The 20,738-nt window shown below is 43.2% G+C and overlaps 1 pseudogene across 1 annotated transcript in view; it reads right to left on the bottom strand.

The window, feature by feature from the left end:
- Positions 1 to 481: 481 nt before the first annotated feature.
- LOC311100916 (BAR/IMD domain-containing adapter protein 2-like) overlaps positions 482 to 20,738 on the bottom strand; it is a 54,097-nt pseudogene continuing 33,840 nt past the window's right edge. The window contains exons 7-11 of the transcript in view: positions 20,353 to 20,557; positions 19,704 to 19,775; positions 17,129 to 17,300; positions 12,435 to 12,472; positions 482 to 585 (exon numbers count right to left, since the gene is read on the bottom strand). The product of the transcript in view is annotated as a BAR/IMD domain-containing adapter protein 2-like (transcript). The remainder of the gene's footprint in view (positions 586 to 12,434; positions 12,473 to 17,128; positions 17,301 to 19,703; positions 19,776 to 20,352; positions 20,558 to 20,738) is intronic.

The following is a 20,738-nucleotide window of genomic DNA, read 5'->3' as shown; positions in this document are numbered from 1 at the left end:
TCCCACAATCTTACAAATCCCAAATAGCAATAAGTAACATACTGTATGATCAGATCATATAACTAGACCCCCAAATTAATATAGATCAAACAACGACATCTTCTTAAACATACTGTATGCGTACATCATTATCTGTAACAAGTAACAGATTAAGCTACAATTTCCGGCATACAGTATATAACAGTTTTCAAATGCTTCAATTTGATTGAAGATACAGTCCAAGGCTAGTTATGTTTGAATGCTATGGCTAGTTCAGTAAGACATGTATGTTCAGTCATTGTATTGCAGTCATCATAGGTCCCGCTAAAACTAAATGTCAATGGCAGTACATGGTCTACAGTACTTGTGAAAGATCAATCCTGTGTGTGCTTGGATTTGTCCAAAAGAATCAGGGTTATTCTCTTCTAATTGGCTGGCTAAATATATCCGCGCTTCACAGCAACCAATCAGAACCAAGGATAACAGGAAGTAGAGCATGGAGCTAATAGAGTATTGGAGGAGGAGATTGGTCACGGTCAGAGATGAGAGGCCTGGGTTGGTCCTCAGTGGCCTGGGCTGGTTCCTCCTGAGGCGGGGGGGGGGACACTGTAAGGACAGGAGGGATGAAGAACGGGAAGAGGGGAGTGGAGACCAACCGTTATTAACACCCAGGATTACAGAGCAGAGAATCAGCACTTTTACTGCAGCAAGAGAGTGAGTCTGGAGCTGCCTCTGATTGAAGATGGATTAAGGGTGAAATGAGACTGATGTGTGCACAAGGCAAGCGGTCATGCAACAAAATAATCAACAGAGAATGAAGATTTGGTGAATCTGTTCAGGATGTTCATACACAGACATGCAGAGGGTGCCATTTCAGACCCAGACAGAATGAGAGGATGGGCTACGGACCCTCCTCATGAAACCAGACTAGCCAATGACAGTGAAGTTCAGTTAGATAGTGAAAGTGAGAAAAAACAAGTTGACTTAAGAGGAAGCCACCGAATGAACGCGTGATAGCTCGGCCGAATGGCAACAGGTGACTCATCATGTTACTTACGTATCATTGTAATGGGTAACTTCTTAGTAAACTAACCATCGCCACAGTACTCATAAAAATAATGACAGTATTTATCACACGACACATTTGATTAAACATATTCTTTACATATAACCAATGAATCTGTTATAGACAGTAAAATATATTCAAAACACTATTTTCCCATATATGGTTAGTTTGAAGTATTTTGACAAAACCCCAACCAATGTTAATAATACTAAAGTTAATCTTAGGTCATTATGTCATTCCCCAAAGCGTGTTACTCCCCAGAATGCAATTTGTTCAGTACAAACAAAACAGAAGAAGCAACATAAAAAAGTCACAGGCAAAAAAAAGGAGAGGAGAGGAGAGGAGAAGAGAAGGGAGGGGAGGGGAGGGGAGGGGAGGGGAGGGGAGGGGAGGGGAGGGGAGGGGAGAGGAGAGGAGAGAGGCAAACATGCAGGCACACACAAACAGGCATCTGATACGTACACAAACATTACACAAATCACACGAAACACAGACAGGCTACTGTACAGACAGACACCAGTTAAATGGCACTACAATACCCGTTGCAGGTCAGGACTCACAGGTCAGGTTTACATGCAGTTGGGAGAAGTACCTGTTTGTGAGCAGTAGGAAGAACTGGCTGGCTGGCAGTGGTATGGTGGTGGATCAGGAGCAGTACAACTACAGTACTGTAGCCTACAGTAACACTTTGTTTGGATATCTTCTACAGATGATCAGTAGATGTTCAAACTGTCCAACAAACGATCCACTAACCCTAAACACAAACCTAAGCCTAGCTTCATCCACAACCCTTGCCCTAAACCTAGCTTCATGTCCACATCTCGGTTCAACTCTAACCCTCAATCACAACCGTAAACCTAACCCTAGCTTCATTCACAACCCTAACCCTAGCTTCATTCACAACCCTAACCCTAGCTTCATTCACAACCCTAACCCTAGCTTCATGTCCACATCCCGGTTCAACCCGAATCATATAGCCTCAAACCTAACCCTTACCCTAATCCTAGCTCCAGCCACAACCCTAACCCTAACTCTCACAAGCAGTTACAAATCAACAGAGACGCCAACACCATCATTAAGTTTGCCAACGACACGATGGTGATAGGACTGAACACTGACAACGACAATGAGACAGCCTATAGGGAGGAGGTCAGAGACCTGGCAGTGTGGTGCCAGGACAATAACCTCTCCCTCAACGTCAGCAAGACAAAGGAGTAGTCCCATGTAGCTCAGTTGGTAGAGCATAGCGCTTGCAACGCCAGGGTTGTGGGTTCGTTTCCCACGGGGGGGCCAGTATGAAAATGTATGCACTCACTAACTGTAAGTCGCTCTGGATAAGAGCGTCTGCTAAATGACTAAAATGTAAATGAGTTGATCGTGGACTACAGAAAATGGATGACTGAGCACGCCCCCATTCACATGGAGCAGGTCGAGAGCTTCAAGTTCCTCGTTGTCCACGTCACTAAGGAATTAACATGTTCCACACACACCCACATAGTTGTGAAGATGGCACGACATCGCCTCTTCCCCCACAGGAGGCTGAAAAGGTTTGGCATGGGCCCTCAGATCCTCAAAAAGTTCTACAGCTACACCATTGACTGGCTGCATCCCCGCTTGGTACGGGAACTGCAAGGCACCCGACCGCAACTCTCTACACAGGGTAGTGAGTACGGCCCAGTACATCACTGGGGCCGCCATCCAGGACCTCTATAACAGGTGGTGTCAGAGGAAGGCCCCCAAAAATTGTCAAAGACTCCAACCACCCAAGCCATAGACTGTTGTCTCTGCTTCTGCATGGTGAGCGGTAACGGTGCATCAAGTCTGGAACCAATAGGACCCTAAACAGCTTCTATCCCCAAGCCAAAAGACTGCGAAACAAGACTCCTAAATAGCTATTCAAATGGCTACCCGGACTACCTGCATTGACCCTTTTTTTAACTAACTCTCCACACACACACACACACACACACACACACACACACACACACACACACACACACACACACACACACACACACACACACACACACACACACACACACACACACACACGATGCTGCTACAGCTCAGTCTATTATCTATCCTGCTACCTAGTCACTTTACCCCTACCTACATATACACTATATATATACAAAGGTATGTGGACACCCCTTCAAATTAGTGGATTCGGCTATTTCAGCCACACCCATTGCGGACAGGTGTATAAAATCGAGCACACAGCCATGACGTCTCTATAGACAAACATTGGCAGTAGAATGGCCTTACTGAAGAGCTCAGTGACTTTCAACGTGGCACCGTCATAGGATGCCACCTTTCCAACAAGTCAGTTCGTCAAATTTCTGCCCTGCTAGATCTGCCCCGGTCAGTGAAGGGAAAGCTTAACACTACAGCATACAATGACATTCTAGACAATTCTGTGCTTCCAACTTTGTGGCAACATTTGACATTTTAGTCATTTAGCAGACGCTCTTATCCAGAGCGACATACAGAGCAACAGTTGGGAGAAGGCCCTTTCCTGTTTCAGCATGACAATGCCACCGTACACAAAGCGAGGTCCATTCAGAAATGATTTGTCGAGATCTGTGTGGAAGAACTTGACTGGCCTGCACAGAGCCCTGACCTCAACCCCATCGAACACCTTTGGGATTAATTGGAACGCCGACTGTGAGCCAGGACTAATCGCCCAACATCAGTGCCCGACCTCACTAAGGTCCCTGCAGCAATGTTGTTTCAACATCTAGTCGAAAGCCTTCCCAGAAGAGTGGAGGCTGTTATAGCAGCAAAGGGGGGACCAACTCCATATTAACGCCCACGATTTTGTAATGACATGTTCGACGAGCAGGTGTCTACATACTTTTGGTCATGTAGTGTACATATCTACCTCGAACCCCTGCACATTGACTCGGTACTGGTACTCCCTGTACAGCATATAGCCATGTTACTTTCTACTTCCTGTATATGGCCATGTTATTTTTACTGGTTATTGTTATTCACTGTGTATTTATTTCTCGTATCACTACTTTAATTGTTTTATTTTATTTACTTTTCTTTAACTCTGCATTGTTGGAAAAGGACCCGTAAGTAAGCATTTCGTTGTTAGTCTAGACCTGTTGTTTACAAAGCATGTGACAAATAATATTTCATTTGGTTGACAATTTGAGCATCTAAAGACCATCTATATTGGACGATCTACACTGAGTGTACAAAACATTAGGAACACCTTCCAAGTGTTGAGTTGCACCCCCTTTTGCACTCAGAACAGCCTCAATTCGTCGGGCATGGACTACAAGGTGTCGAAAGCGTTCCACAGGGGTGCTGGCCAGAGTTGTGTCAAGTTGGCTCGACGTCCTTTGTGTGGTGGATCATTCTTGATACACACGGGGAAACTGTTGAGCGTGAAAAACCCAGCAGCATTGCAGTTCTTGACACACTCAAACCGGTGCGCCTGGCACCTACTACCATACCACGTTCAAAGGCACTTACAACTTTTGTGTTGCCCATTCACCCTTTGAATGGCAGATATACACAATCCATGTCTCAAGACTTCAAAATCCTTCTTTAACCGGTCTCCTCCCCTTCATCTACACTGATTGAAGTGGATTTAACAGGTGACGTCAACAAGGGATCATAGCTTTCACCTGGTCAATCTGTCATGTTCCTAATGTTTTGTACACTCAGTGTATAGGAGACTAATAAAAATGGGACCTACCGCGCTGTACTAGAATCCACAGAGACAACAAGACCAGACCACCATGCAGGAAGGTAACACCAAATATGTAAAGTGGAGGCATTGCATGCGTGAGAGGTAGTGGGAGAGGAGGCTTAGGGTGGGTGACTACATTTAACTAAAGAACGGGAACGGGAAAAACTAAATAATTCATCAATAGCAGCTAAGATTTTTTTGGTGCATTTAAGTGAAGGTCTAGACCCATTTATAATTTGTTGTTCCATTCACTAACACTTTTGTGATCCCCAAGTGCCTTACCTACTGTATTGCAATAAAGTAATTTAATGAGCCTATAGCTAGGTTTCCATCCAATTGGCGAAAGCTTTTCATGTGAATATTTTAAAATCCTCATAAAAATATGCACATTTTCCCAACAGAGATGTGTTTCCATCAAACTGATGGATAAAAGGCTGTGCGTAGTGATCCAGTGCTGCATGATGAGATTATTATGGATGAGAGCGAGATTATTTTAATTATTCAAAACGGAAGCCAAGCATCGATCATCATTTCACCAGAACAGGACCCTCGCTATTTATTGGAAAGGAGCATCAAGCTCATCACCGTGGACTTTCACCACCCTGTTAATCATAGCTCATTTCATCTGTAGCCTAATAAACTGCATGCCTTCCCGGGTCGTGGGAATACCACACAACATATCGCGTGATATGACTTCAAGATTACTTCGATATGATGGTCATTATATTAATATTTGTGTATAAAGTAGTTTCCACCGCCATTTCTTGCATAATTAATTTTACCAACACAAAAAGATCCCACCATGTTGAACGAACAAATTGTCTGTCGACATTTGTAAAATTGTACCGACATTTCCTGTTTTCATCAGCCGGTCGTGACTTTTTTTTATGAGCCAGGTAATTTATCCGCATGAAATGATTGGATGGAAACGTGGGAAGCACCTTTTGTTGGCCTCTAGCTGTAGATCAACTTAGAGACAAGCAATCTCCTTTCTAAAGAAAGATGTACAGGTGCCTTCGGAAAGCATTCAGACCCCTTGACTTTTTCCATATTTTGTTACGTTAGAGCCTTATTCTAAAATTGATTTAAAAAATAAATAAATGCCTCAGCAATCTACACACAGTACCCCATAACAACAAAGCGAAAACAGGTTTAGAAATGTTTGCAAATTTATTAAAAATTAAAAACAGAAATACCTTATTACTTAAGTTTTCAGACCCTTTGCTATGACACTCGAAATTGAGCTCAGGTGCATCTTGTTTCCATTGATCATCCTTGAGATGTTTCTACAACTTGATTGGACATGATTTGGAAAGGCACACACATGTCTATATATGGTCCCACAGTTGACAGTGCACGTCAGAGCAAAAACCAAGCCATGAGGTCGAAGGAATTGTCCGTAGAGCTCCGAGACATTTACATTTTAGTCATTTAGCAGTTAGTGAGTGCATACATTTTTCATACTGGCCCCCCGTGGGAAACAAACCCACAACCCTGGCGTTGCAAGCGCCATGCTCTACCAACTGAGCTACACAGGGCCCACGTCTGGAGGAAACTTGGCATTATCCCTACGTTGAAGCATGGGTGGCAGCATCATGCTGTGGGGATGTTATTCAGCGGCAGGGACTGGGAGACTAGTCAGGATCGAGGGAAAGATGAACGGAGCAAAGTACAGAGAGATCCTTGATGAAAACCTGCTCCAGAGCGCTCAGGACCTCAGATTGGGTCGAAGGTTCACCTTCCAACAGGACAATGACCCTAAGCACACAGCCAAGACAACGCAGTAGTGGATTCGGGACAAGTCTCTGAATGTCCTTGAGTGGCCCAGCCAGAGCCCGGACTTGAACCCGATCGAACATCTCTGGAGAGACCTGAAAATAGCTGTGCAGCAACGCTCCCCATCCAACCTGACAGAGCTTGAGAGAATCTGCAGAGAAGAATGGGAGAAACTCCCCAAATACAGGTGTGCCAAGCTTGTAGCGTCATACCCAAGAAGACTAGAGGCAGTAATCGCTGCCAAAGGTGCTTCAACAAAGTACTGCGTAAAGGGTCTGAATACTTATGTAAATGTGATATTTTAGTTTATTTTAATAAATTATTTTGCTTTGTCATTATAGGGTATTGTGTGTAGATTGATGAGGGGGGAAAAACTATTTAATCCATTTTAGAATAAGGCTGTAAAGTAACAAAAGGTGGAAAAAGTCAAGGGTCTGAATACTTTCCGAAGGCACTGTTTTTTAATTTAAAGATCATTATCTTTATGTTAAAAGCATAGAGAAATACAACAGAGCTCTCAACTGAAGAAATATTTATTCAGCTTTTCTTCCATAGGTCATTTTTCAACATTACACTGTTTTGGTGTCCCCCAAAGAATGTTCATCAATAATTCTCTGTACATTATTCAGATGTGTCTTCACAACAAAAAATTTGCATTGTTCCATAAACAATATGACATAAATAATAGAATAATCATATTATATATATATATATATATATATATAATTATTTATTTTCCCACAGAGTGGTCGTGCAATCTCTTCAGATGTGGCAGTCTAATCACTCCTACCTCGGCCTTATTCTAGTGAAGAGAGAAGAAACATTGGCAGCTTCCGATCGTAGTAACCCGTTTGAGAGCGCTTTTGTCTCTACATTTATCAAAACACAGATAGATAGAGAAGGGGGTTGGCAAAGCTAGGGGGAGACAGGAGTTAGGTCACACACAAACAGAGAGGGAGTGGGAGAGAGACAGCAAGGCATATGTAAAGTAGACACCATTTTGTTTTTGGGCTGTAAATGTCACTTATTCCTCTCTTTGGCAAGTTGTAATAATCAGGTCAATCTAATAGGATTTAAAAAAGGGGGGATTCAAAGATGGTGTTGTGATAGAAAACAGACTTATACTTAGAGGCAAGCATTTCTGTTTTAGACAGGACCCGGGGTTAGTATCGACAGGTGCAGACAGACTAGCGTCTTTCTTTATTCAGCACATAGAAATGACATACATGTTTTATCCTGCCTCACATATCATGCTTTTTCATTCCCTTTATTTTATTACAAAGGCTAAAAGTACAAGAAGGCTGAATGAAGTCACAATAACGAATCAACCGCTCTCCCTTTTACAGGTTGCTCATTTCATATGTACTGCAAATATGTGTCACAATAGCAAGAGTTACAGTACATGTGACTAAAGGTTATTTATTACAACGCTCTAAATGGCTATTGATCCAATTCTATTATTGCCATAATTTGCGGTTGTGCTGTTGGCAAATTATGGCTGATGACTCCTTTAAGGGCATCTGACCCATTAATTCACTCAAGTTTCTGTATGTAACTGTGTAGACCAGAACGACCTATTATTTCTGTGATATATGCTAATTACACAACGGTTAGATTTAACGGTTTATAGCTAGGAAACATTTATTAATAATATTACGCACAACTCATCTTCCTATTGTACGCACAAGCAAGAGGCACTGTGCAGTCAATTATTGGGAGTTGTTTGCTAAAAGTTGGCATCCAGGCAGCACTGATTGGAGGGGGTGAGAAGAGAGGTTGTTTTTTACGCACTATGAAATGTAGCACCTTTGTTGTGGGATGGCCGAGGTATAACACAGGTATCAGTTGTCTGTTCTTTCATGCATGAACGCCTGAACAGTAACCAGAGCCTTGCAACTCTTTATTTCAGGGATGAGGGTTGGTTTTCCCCCATTCAGCCTTGTGTATATTGATATTAAGACAAAACATATTCAGAAAAACCCAAAGCTTCTGGTTATCAGAGTAAGGTTCTTTCACACTGCCTGTGAGGTAAGACCTCTGACATCATAAAATATTACGTTGGGGCTAATAGTCGTAATAACACAATACTAAATGTCTACAGAGAATGTCACAAATATATACAGAGCATTGGGTCTTTAAGGTGCGTTTTGATCAACCGATAATCACATTAATTACATTAATGTACAGTGCACATTCATTGTCATCCATTTCATTGGTCGGATGCCCCCCCCAATAAATTATAATTATGAAAAAATAGCATTTACATTTAAGTTATTTCACTACACGTGATACATAAGCCTCTGGTTTAAAGAGGAATGTTTGAAGTTATCAGAAGAACCTCACAGTCTATAAAGTAAAGTTACTGTCTGAAGCATGAGAAGACCCAGCATGATTTAACTTTACCTTCTTATCAGAAGTCATTGTCATCTTTACAATCCCCTTCGGATTACCATTTTGATTTACACTGATAATATAAAATCATTAATCTTTCAACCTTCAAAACTAGCGGAGAACGTTCAAGATTTTATTTTAAATAATTTGTACTATTTTATTGTATGTTTGCAGAGGAAGAAGTCCCCATTGAATAGAAAATACATGTACATGCATTAAAGACAAGCAAAAGATGTTCCTAATTTTCCTCCTCAGACAAAGTCCATCTTTCCAATGATTTGGATGGTGTCAGTACGGTGTCACAGTCCTTTAGCGGTGGGGTTAGTTCGCTCTGCTTTGTAGTACTGGTTCCACCAGTGCTTGGCCTGGGAACTTCCCAGTAGAGTGGAAGGAGGATAGAGGGATAGAGTCTTTCCTTTGGTGGAATGGAGGGGGGGGGGGGGGGGGGGGGGAGGACAGGGTAGAATAGGGAAATAGACTGATAAGCGCCGGTGGAGAGGGGAGTGTTGTGGTGGGTTGGAGAGAGGAGGGGTGAGGGTTAGAGTGACTGGTGAGGAGGGGTGAGGGTTAGAGGTGCCTGGCAATCAGGCAGTCAGTCAGGCAGTCTTATTGCAGCAGCAGCAGCAAGCCGAGTCTGTGTCTGTCTGTCTGTCCCATCTCACACTGTCGAAATCAATTTCGTAACTGTTCCCCCTTCGGAACTGTGGAACAAAGAGAAGGAGAAGCTTCCAGGTATATATATATATATATATATATATATATATATATATATATATATATATATATATATATATATATATATATATACACAGTGAGGGAAAAAAGTATTTGATCCCCTGCTGATTTTGTACGTTTGCCCACTGACAAAGACATGATCAGTCTATAATTTTAATGGTAGGTTTATTTGAACAGTGAGAGACAGAATAACAACAAAACAATCCAGAAAAACGCATGTCAAAAATGTTATAAATTGATTTGCATTTTAATGAGGGAAATAAGTATTTGACCCCCTCTCAATCAGAAAGATTTCTGGCTCCCAGGTGTCTTTTATACAGGTAACGAGCTGAGATTAGGAGCACACTCTTAAAGGGAGTGCTCCTAATCTCAGTTTGTTACCTGTATAAAGGACGCCTGTCCACAAAAGCAATCAATCAATCAGATTCCAAACTCTCCACCATGGCCAAGACCAAAGAGCTCTCCAAGGATGTCAGGGACAAGATTGTAGACCTACACAAGGCTGGAATGGGCTACAAAGACCATCGCCAAGCAGCTTGGTGAGAAGGTGACAACAGTTGGTGCGATTATTCGCAAATGGAAGAAACACAAAATAACTGTCAATCTCCCTCGGCCTGGGGCTCCATGCAAGATCTCACCTCGTGGAGTTGCAATGATCATGAGAACGGTGAGGAATCAGCCCAGAACTACACGGGAGGATCTTGTCAATGATCTCAAGGCAGCTGGGACCATAGTCACCAAGAAAGCAATTGGCAACACACTATGCCGTGAAGGACTGAAATCCTGCAGCGCCCGCAAGGTCCACCTGCTCAAGAAAGCACATATACAGGCCCGTCTGAAGTTTGCCAATAAACATCTGAACGATTCAGAGGAGAACTGGGTGAAAGTGTTGTGGTCAGATGAGACCAAAATCGAGCTCTTTGGCATCAACTCAACTCGCCGTGTTTGGAGGAGGAGGAATTCTGCCTATGACCCCAAGAACACCATCCCCACCGTCAAACATGGAGGTGGAAACATTATGCTTTGGGGGTGTTTTTCTGCTAAGGGGACAGGACAACTTCACTGCATCAAAGGGACGATGGACGGGGCCATGTACCGTCAAATCTTGGGTGAGAACCTCCTTCCCTCAGCCAGGGCATTGAAAATGGGTCGTTGATGGGTATTCCAGCATGACAATGACCCAAAACACACAGCCAAGGTAACAAAGGAGTGGCTCAAGAAGAAGCACATTAAGGTCCTGGAGTGGCCTAGCCAGTCTCCAGACCTTAATCCCATAGAAAATCTGTGGAGGGAGCTGAAGGTTCGAGTTGCCAAACGTCAGCCTCGAAACCTTAATGACTTGGAGAAGATCTGCAAAGAGGAGTGGGACAAAATCCCTCCTGAGATGTGTGCAAGCCTGGTGGCCAACTACAAGAAACGTCTGACCTCTGTGATTGCCAACAAGGGTTTTGCCACCAAGTACTAAGTCATGTTTTGCAGAGGGGTGAAATACTTATTTCCCTCAATAAAATGCAAATCAATTTATAACATTTTTGACATGTGTTTTTCTGGATTTTTTTTGTTGTTATTCTGTCTCTCACTGTTCAAATAAACCTACCATTAAAATTATAGTCTGATCATTACTTTTTCAGTGGGCAAACGTACAAAATCAGCAGGGGATCAAATATTTTTTTCCCTCACTGTATATATATATATATATTCACTCACTCAGAGAAACAACAGTGGAGCAACACAACCACAGCCAAATACAGTTGGCCAATCGACAGGCATATAGTTTGGCCAATTTTAGAGCTGGGTGCCATGTTGCTATTCCCTTCATCCATTCATGACGAGGATTTGAATATCATAGTATTTCATACAGTAAAATGCTCATCTCATGTCTTCAATCTAATTTCTCTGATATGCTACAACAAATGAACTGACAGCCTTTCACGTTTACTGCAGACCTGAGTTCAAATAGCATAGAAAACACATACGATATGGTCTAGTTTACTGTAGCCTTTACATGGACACAGAGCACAGTGTGGGCAGCAGCACAAAAGGGATAGTATTAATACTATGGAGGTGCTAGCTAGAAGCATGATGTGTTGCGGGTCAGTAGCTAGGAGGGGAGCGTGCAAGCCTGAGGCTTCTCCCTGACATCAAATAAATAAATAAAAACCTAAATGAAACTTAACGATAAAAGCAAAAAGCAAGTTAAAGCAACAAATATGTTTGAAATTAAAAGGATAAAACACTGAGGGAAAATATTTATTTGACCCATTAGGAATGGCATAAGGATAGGTGATTCCCATTGGTCCAACATGGGTTGAGGCGGACCAACATTGGGCTTTTGGGCAAACCAACCTTTCTGTCCCACATGATATCACATAATCATGATATCGTAGGTCTCATCATCAAATAAATAAAAATCGGGGGAAAAAACGGAAACACAACAAAAAGGAAACCATTAAAATAATATGGCAATTAACACAATAAAATGGAAACCATTTAAAATGATATGTCAATTAACACAACAAAAAGGAAACCATTAAAATAATATGGCAATTAACACAACAAAATGGAAACCATAAAAAAAAACCTGATATGTCCTTGTTTGTAGTTTGATAGTTTCTGTTGGAAAGTTGGAGTTCCTATCATGGGAATAGTTAAGGACGCTAACTACTTGTACTGTCTACCCATTGGTCCATGTAATCATCTCCAGTCTATCTAGTCGGCCAAACCTTATCAATTCAGTATCACAACAGAGCATTATTATCTATAGAGAAAAGAAGTGAGCCTTACCTCGTCGGAAAACGTTGCTCATACTGTTCAAGTCCATGCTGGGGAGACAAAGACGAAACACTTTTCAGAGTTTTTTCAAGTCATTGGAACTTTTGTGTCACACTAGATAGTTGAGAATACATGATAACAGTATTGATTGATTTGCAATCCAAAACATTATCAATTGAATTGCTGGAGATATTGTTCCACCATGTTAGACAAGGTAGAGGTAAGGTTACTGTTTATCAGTAGTACTTTGTGGTCCCTATCTGGCTCAGATTCAGCTTCAGGGTGTTTAATAGTCACATGTACAGGGTTGCAGGTGTGATTGCAGGGTACAGTGAAAATCTTAGGCTCCGAGCTCCAACATGCACGACTAGTGAAATAAAACAATGAAAATGGTAATGCAATAGTATTATTATGGTCCTCTGTAGCTCAATTGGCAGAGCATGGTGCTTGTAACGCCAGGGTAGTGGGTTCGATCCCCGGGACCACCCATACGTAAAAATGTATGCACACATGACTGTAAGTCGCTTTGGATAAAAGCGTCTGCTAAATGGCATATTATTATTATTATTATAATATGGTAATAAAAAACAACAATAGAAATAGCACTATATACACATTATAATAACTGTAGTGATGAATAAATACTGTAAATGTTCATTTTGGAATTTGGTATTTTATTAGGATCCCCATTAGCTGTTGCGAAAGCAGCAGCTACTCTTCCTGGGGTCCACACAAAACATGAAACATGACATAATACAGAACATTAACAGACAAGAACAGCTCAAGGACATAACTACATACATTTAAAACGGCACACTTAGCCTACATATCAATACATACAACAAACTATCTAGGTCAAATTGGGGAGAGGCGTTGTGCCGTGAGGTGTTGCTTTTTCTGTTCTTTGAAACCAGGTTTGCTGTTCACTTGAGTAATATGAGATGGAAGGGAGTTCCATGCAATAATGGCTCTATATAATACTGAACGCTTTCTTGAATTTGTTCTGGATTTGGAGACTGTGAAAAGATCCCTGGTGGCATGTCTGGTGGGGTAAGTGTGTGTGTGTGTGTGTGTGTAAGTTGACTATGCAAACAATTTGGAATTTTCAACACATTAATATTTCTTATAAAAATAAGTGATGCAGTCAGTCTCTCCTTAAATCTTATCCAAGAGAGACTGGCATGCATAGTATTTATATCAGCCCTCTGATTACAATGAAGAGCAAGACGTGTCACACTGTTTTGGGCCAGCTGCAGCTTAACTAGGTCTTTCCTTGCAGCACTGGACCACATGACTAGACAATAATCAAAATAAGACAGAACTAGAGTCCGCAGAACTTGCTTTGTGGAGTGTGGCGTCAAAAAAGCAGAGCATCTCTTTATTATGGACAGACCTCCCCAACTTTACAACCACTGAATCTATATATGTTTTGACCATGACAGTTTACAATCTAAGGTAACACCAAGTAATTTATTCTCCTCAACTTGCTCAAGAGCCACACCATTCATTACCAGATTCAGCTGAGGTCTAGAGCTTAGGGAATGATTTGTACCAAATACAATGCCCTTATTTTTAGAGATGTTTTGGTCCAGTTTATTACTGGCCACCCATTACAAAACAGACTGCAACTCTTTGTTAAGGGCTTCAGTGACTTCATTAGCTGTGGTTGCTGACACGTATGTGGTTGAATCATCAGAATACATGGACACACAGGCTTTGTTTAATACCAGTGGCAGGTCATTGGTAAAAATAGAAAAGAGTAGAGGGCTTACAGAGCTGCCCTGCAGTACACCACACCCTACATGTTTGATAGAGAACTCCATTAAAGAAAACCCTGAGTTCTATTAGATAGATAGTACTGAATCCACAATATGGCAGAGGTTGAAAAGCCATAAAACATACCTTCTCAACAACAGGTTATGGTCAATAATATCGAAGGTTGCACTGAAATCTAACAGTACAGCTACCACAATCTTCTTATTATGAATTTCTTTCAACCAATCATCAGTCATTTTTGTCAGTGCAGTACATGTTGAGTGCCCTTCTCTATAAGCATGCTGAAAGTCTGTTGTCAGTTTGTTTACAGAGAAATAGCATTGTATTTGGTCAAACACCATTTTTTCCAACAGTTTGCTAAGAGCTGGCAGCAAGCTGATAGGTCTGCTGTTAGAACCAGTAAAGGCCGCTTTACCACTCTTGGGTAGTGGAATGACTTTGGTTTCCCTCCAGGCCTGAGGACAAACACTTTCCTCTAGACTCAGATTAAAGATATGACAGATAGGAGTGGCTATAGAGTCAGCTACCATCCTCAGTAGCTTTCCATCCAAGTTGTCAATGCCAGGAGGTTTGTCATTATTGATTGATAACACTCATTTTTCCACCTCTCCCACTAACTTTACAAAATTCAAACTTATTTGTTTTTTTTATATGCATGAATACAATGGCTCACTGTTTGTTGTTGGCATTTCCTTCCTAAGTTTGCCCACTTTGCCAATGAAGTAATCATTAAAATTAGTTGGCAACATCAAATGGTTTTGTGATGAATAAGCCATCTGAGAGATGGAAGATGGAGTTGAATTTGTCTTTCTGCCCATGATTTCATTTAAAGTTAAAACATTTTCATAATTTCATCATTTATAACATTGCGTTTGGCTTCATAAAACAGTTTCTTCTTCTTTTTGATGAGTTTAGTCAAATCATTTCTCAATTTTCAGTAAGTCAGCCAGTCAGATGGGCAGCCACCTACTAGCCACTCCTTTTGCCCCGTCTCTTTCAGCCATACAGTTTTTCAATTGTTCATCATCACCATAGAGATTTAACAGATCTAACAGTCAGTTTCTTAACAAGTGCATGTTTACCAATTACTGGAAGAAGCAATTTCATAAATTCATCAAGTGCAGCGTATGGATGCTCCTTATTAATCACATCAGCCCAACAAATATTTTTAACATCATCCACATAAGAGTCACAGCAAAATCTTTTGTATGATCTCTTCTACACTATTTTAGGCCAAGCTTTTGGAACTTTGGCTTTCCTGGATATAGCCACTATATTGTGATCACTGCATCCAATGGATACGGATACAGCTTTAGAACAAAGTTCTACAGTATTAGTAAAAATGTGATCAATATATGTGGATGATCTTGTTCCTGTAGTGTTTGTAAACACCCTGGTAGGTCGATTAATAACCTGAACCAGATTACAGGCACTGGTTACAGTGAGAAGCTTTCTCTTGAGTGGACAGCTTGATGAAAACCAGTCATCAAACAGGGTGTGGGGGGGGGAAGTAGCAGTCAGACTAAACGACCATTGACGGGGGGAGTGGGGGCCAGGACGGTAGAGCATTGCACTTACAATGCCAAGAGTCGTGGGTTAGATTCCTGCTGGGGCCACTTAAGAAAAATGTAAGCACACATGACTATCAGTCGCTTTGGATAAAAGCGTCCGCTAAATTGCTTATATGATCAGTCATTGAAGTGTTGACATACTAATACAAGCCTGTAAGGGGCATCAGCTGAACATAGCAGAACAACCACTGCTTTTAGTCAGAGTGACACAGCTGTATAAAATTAACATAACGCTCTGTTCTAACTCAACTTTTTTCCTCTCAATATGCCACTAGAGATATAATCTGAGGGGGAAAACAAGACCAAGAAGTTGTTACGTGACTATCTGAGCAATTAGAGACTATTATCATGCCCACATACAGTACCTCTCCACCTCCCGCCTCCTCCTGCCCTGTAAAGGGCTGTGGTGTTACATAATGGAACACAGCCCCCGCTCACTCTCACCTCAGCGACAATGTGTGTGTGTGTGTGTGTGTGTGTGTGTGTGTGTGTCTCCAGTCAGCAGGGCTAGTCCCTCTTTATGCTATCAGCTGTCACAACCACTTTCCTCAGTACCAGAGGCAGCCGAGCGGCAAGCAGCCTTCTCCGATCTGGGCTCTGTCATCTCTGTGCGGCCCGTCACACAACACAGACGCACAGACACAAACACGCTCAGACAAACACAAACACACACACACACAGTGAGTGAGGCAGAGGGGAACTGATCCCTCGTTTACGTAAGTTAATTGGCCAGAACGTTATGGGAAAACTGTGTTGAGTGACACTGGGGACCTAAAACAGACAGCCTATCACACTGATGGTTTACTGCACAAGTGACTTAGGTCCCTTCAACGGCTTAAGAAACTCAGCTGTTATATACATTATATATTTTCAGGACAAACTCTTAAAATGAATGAACAAGGAAAACAAAACCTGTATGGAAATATTCTAAGTTATTATATTTCATTAATCACTGAAATGTTATTCAGTATGGAGAAAATGTTTTAACTCTCAAGTTGACCCTGAGGTCTTCAAAAAATAAACCAAACAAATGAAAATGGTTGGTGGAAATATAATTAGCTGTTCTAAGCACTAAGGTTAAAAGAGTACGTATATGAACATTGTTTCCAGAGAAAAGTGATATATTCTTTGGTATCTGGAAGTGTGACCTGTCAGATTCAATGAAACTCATGATCTATGACTGAGTGGAATTTCTTTGCATTCCACTGAATTAAATTCTACTTCCTGTCACTCAAACTCTAATTCTACATCCCGTAGGGATGTGACCAATTCAATTTAGTCAATTCTAAAATTCTGAGTTGAGCACAACCCTGGTATCTATGTGTGTAGTTGGGTGTTGTTGTTGTTGTTGTTGTTCACCTGTGAGAAGCCCGGCCCTGCCACGCTATACGGGCGCTGTTGCCGTCTGCTGCTGCTGTGTGCCAAGGTAGCGCTCTGCATGCTCTGTGCCAGCAGGTGAGACGACATGACACCGGCCATGTCCTCTCTCTCCAACAGGTCCCCTGTGCTGCTGCTCTTACCATGGTGGAGACTGGAGACAGACACAAGTCAGTTAGTTACACAGAGACTGAAATGAGAGTGTCACACCCTGGTTCTGGGGACTCTATATGTTGAGCCAGGGTGTGTAGATTCTATGTGTTTTGTGTTCTATGTTAATTATTCTAGTTGTTCTGTTTCTATGTTGGCCAGAGTGGTTCTCAATCAGAGGCAACGAGTGTCAGCTGTTGCTGGTTGTCTCTGATTGGGAATCACATTTAAACAGGCTGTTTTCCCACAGTAGTTGTGGGATCTTGTTCCTTTTGGTTTGTACCATAGGACTGCATGTATCGTTTGTTGTTTTGTTCGTGTTATCACTATAGATAATAAAGTATGTTTGCCTTCAACGCTGCGCCTTGGTCTACTCCATTCAACGATCGTGACAGAAGATCCCACCATACCAGGACCAAGCAGCGTGTCCAGGAGCAGGCAGCCTGGACGTGGGAGCAGATATTGGACGGGCAGGGGTCCTGGACCTGGGAGGAAATCCAGGCCGGGATGGATCGCCGTCCGTGGAAGGAGACGGTGGAGGCGCGACGGAGAGAGGAGCAACGGCGTCAACAGTGTCATCGTTGGACGGACGAGAGGCAACCCCAAAAAATGTTTAGGGGGGGGCACACGGCATGGGCGACGGGGCAGCAGGTGGCAGCTACAGGGCGTATTGGGAGGTTGGGTGAGGAGGCCACCAGGTTAAGGAGGCTATTGGTCCAGAGGGAGCAGGAGTTACTGGTTCAGAGGGTGGAGCTACTGGAGGCGATAAGGGAGAAGGTGAGAGTAGAGGCACGGCGAGAGGAACTGTGTAGGCAGCTGAGGGAGCGGAGGGTTATGAAGAAACCCAGTCCCGCTCCTCACACCAAGCAAGTGGTGTGCGTCACCAGTCCGGTCCGGCCCGTTCCTGCTCCCCGCACTAAGTTGATGGTGCGCGTCGCCAGCCCGGCCCGGCCTGTTCCTGCCACTCGCACCAAGCCTACGGTGCGCGTCGCCAGCCTGGCCCGGCCTGTTCCTGCCACTCGCACCAAGCCTACGGTGCGCGTCGCCAGCCCGGCCCGGCCTGTTCCTGCCACTCGCACCAAGCCTACGGGGCGCGTCGCCATCCCGGCCCGGCCTGTTCCTGCCAATCGCACCAAGCCTACGGTGCGCGTCGCCAGCCCGGCCCGGCCTGTTCCTGCCACTCGCACCAAGCCTACGGTGCGTGTCGCCAGCCCGGCCCGGCCCGTTGCTGCTCCACGCACCAAGCCAGGGGTGCGCATCGTCAGCCCGGTCCGGCCCGTTCCTGCTCCACGCACCATGCCAGGGGTGCGCGTCGTCAGTCCGGCACAACCCGTGCCTGGGTCACCGGTGCCTGGTCAGGTACCGGTCAGCTGCTCCACACCGGAGCTTAAGCAATCCGCTCCTACGATATCCAGTCCAGCTCCAGCCAGCGGGGCCAGACCGGATCAGGGGCGCTACGGGGGGATGATTGAAGGGTGGTGGTCAAGCCCGGAGCCGGAACCGCCTCCGAGGAGGAATGCCCACCCAGCCCTCCCCTGTTTGGTTTATGTTGAGGCGCGGTCGCAGTCCGCGACTTTGGGGGGGGGTACTGTCACACCCTGGTTCTGGGGACTCTATATGTTGAGCCAGGGTGTGTAGATTCTATGTGTTTTGTGTTCTATGTTAATTATTCTAGTTGTTCTGTTTCTATGTTGGCCAGAGTGGTTCTCAATCAGAGGCAACGAGTGTCAGCTGTTGCTGGTTGTCTCTGATTGGGAACCACATTTAAACAGGCTGTTTTCCCACAGTAGTTGTGGGATCTTGTTCCTTTTGGTTTGTACCGTAGGACTGCATGTATCGTTTGTTGTTTTGTTCGTGTTATCACTATAGATAATAAAGTATGTTTGCCTTCAACGCTGCGCCTTGGTCTACTCCGTTCAACGATCGTGACAGAGAGCGAGATCAATATCAATAAGAACTGAGATTATCCGATTATTCAAACGGTTGCAAACTGGAACCATGACATCCAGTAGGCCTAGATTCAATATGTATTGTGGGAGAGCCGTGCCATAGCGCGATTTACATTCTAAAGGAGATGTTTCCGCATTCACAGAGACTACATTCATGGTAAACGCTGCAAATGTCGGCTCAATCTGAAGTTACCTTTAAAATGTCAAACGCGCTATAACTGGGATCTTCCGCGATATGGGTTGAATCTAGCCCATAGTCAATCAGTTTCACACAGTTAAGCCGCAAAAAATAATTTACATTCATAGCCAGAACTGAAAATCTCTGATCTCACGAACAAATCAGCTTCAGAGAGAATGGAGTAATTCTATGTCTATTGAATAACACGTAAAGATGAGCATTAAAGGCCTGTTCCCTTACAAATACACAACACAATAGTGGCAAAAAATGTTAAACGTACTTGTTGACTCGTAGCGTGTCGCTGTCCGTCTCGGGGATGACACGTGTATAGGAGAAAGGGAACCAGCCACGCCTGATGAGGAAACAACGATTCAACAGATGAATCAGCAACAGTGATTCAACATTGACAGCAGCACCAAGAGTTGGGATACTTATGAGGTCATATCTCATGTAAAGATTCACACTAATAACTATATTATAATAATATACGCCATTTAGCACACGCTTTTATCCAAAGCAACGTAGACATGCATGCATACATTTTCACGTACGGCTCATTGCAAGCGTCACGCTCTACCAACTGAGCTACTTTAATAATGTTGACATATCTTGCATTAGTAATCTCATATGTATATACTGTATTCTATACTATTCTACTGTATCTTAGTCCATGCCGCTCTGACATCACTAGTCCATATATGTATATATTCTTAATTCATTCCTTACTTAGATTTGCGTGTATTGGGTATATGTTGTGAAATTTTTAGGTATTACTTGTTAGATATTACTGCACTGTCGGAGCTAGAAGCACAAGCCTTTTGCTACACCCACAATAACATCTGCTAAACACGTCTATGTGACCAATAAAATTTTATGTGAAGCGTTACTCATGGTGCCTGCTGGGAATCACATGGAGTTAGGACACTTACATCTTGTTCCTCTCATTCTCCCCGTAGTGCCATCCGTCGCGGGCCTCAGGCACAAGCAGGGTGATGATGTCTCCCTCAGAGAAGCTGAGCAGGGTGCTGTTGTCCCCCGCCGCGTGGGAGAAGACGGCCTGGACACGGGTACGTCCGTTCCTCTCCAGCCCTGCAGCCATAGAGCTGGACCGGGGCAGGGTACGGGTCTCTAGACCTGGGGAGATTTTATTTTTAAAAAAATTAAAAAACCTTTATTGGCACAATTGAATGTATTTACAGTAGCTTGTGAAAGTATTCACCCCCCTTGGCATTTTTCCTATTTTGTTGCCATACAACCTGGAATTAAAATGGATTTTTGGGGGGTTTGTACCATTTGATTTACATAACATGCCTGC

The sequence above is a fragment of the Coregonus lavaretus genome (genome assembly GCF_964263955.1).
Source record: "Coregonus lavaretus genome assembly, chromosome: 25".
NCBI lineage: Eukaryota > Metazoa > Chordata > Actinopteri > Salmoniformes > Salmonidae > Coregonus > Coregonus lavaretus.
This window is presented reverse-complemented; position numbering and strand designations above follow the sequence as displayed.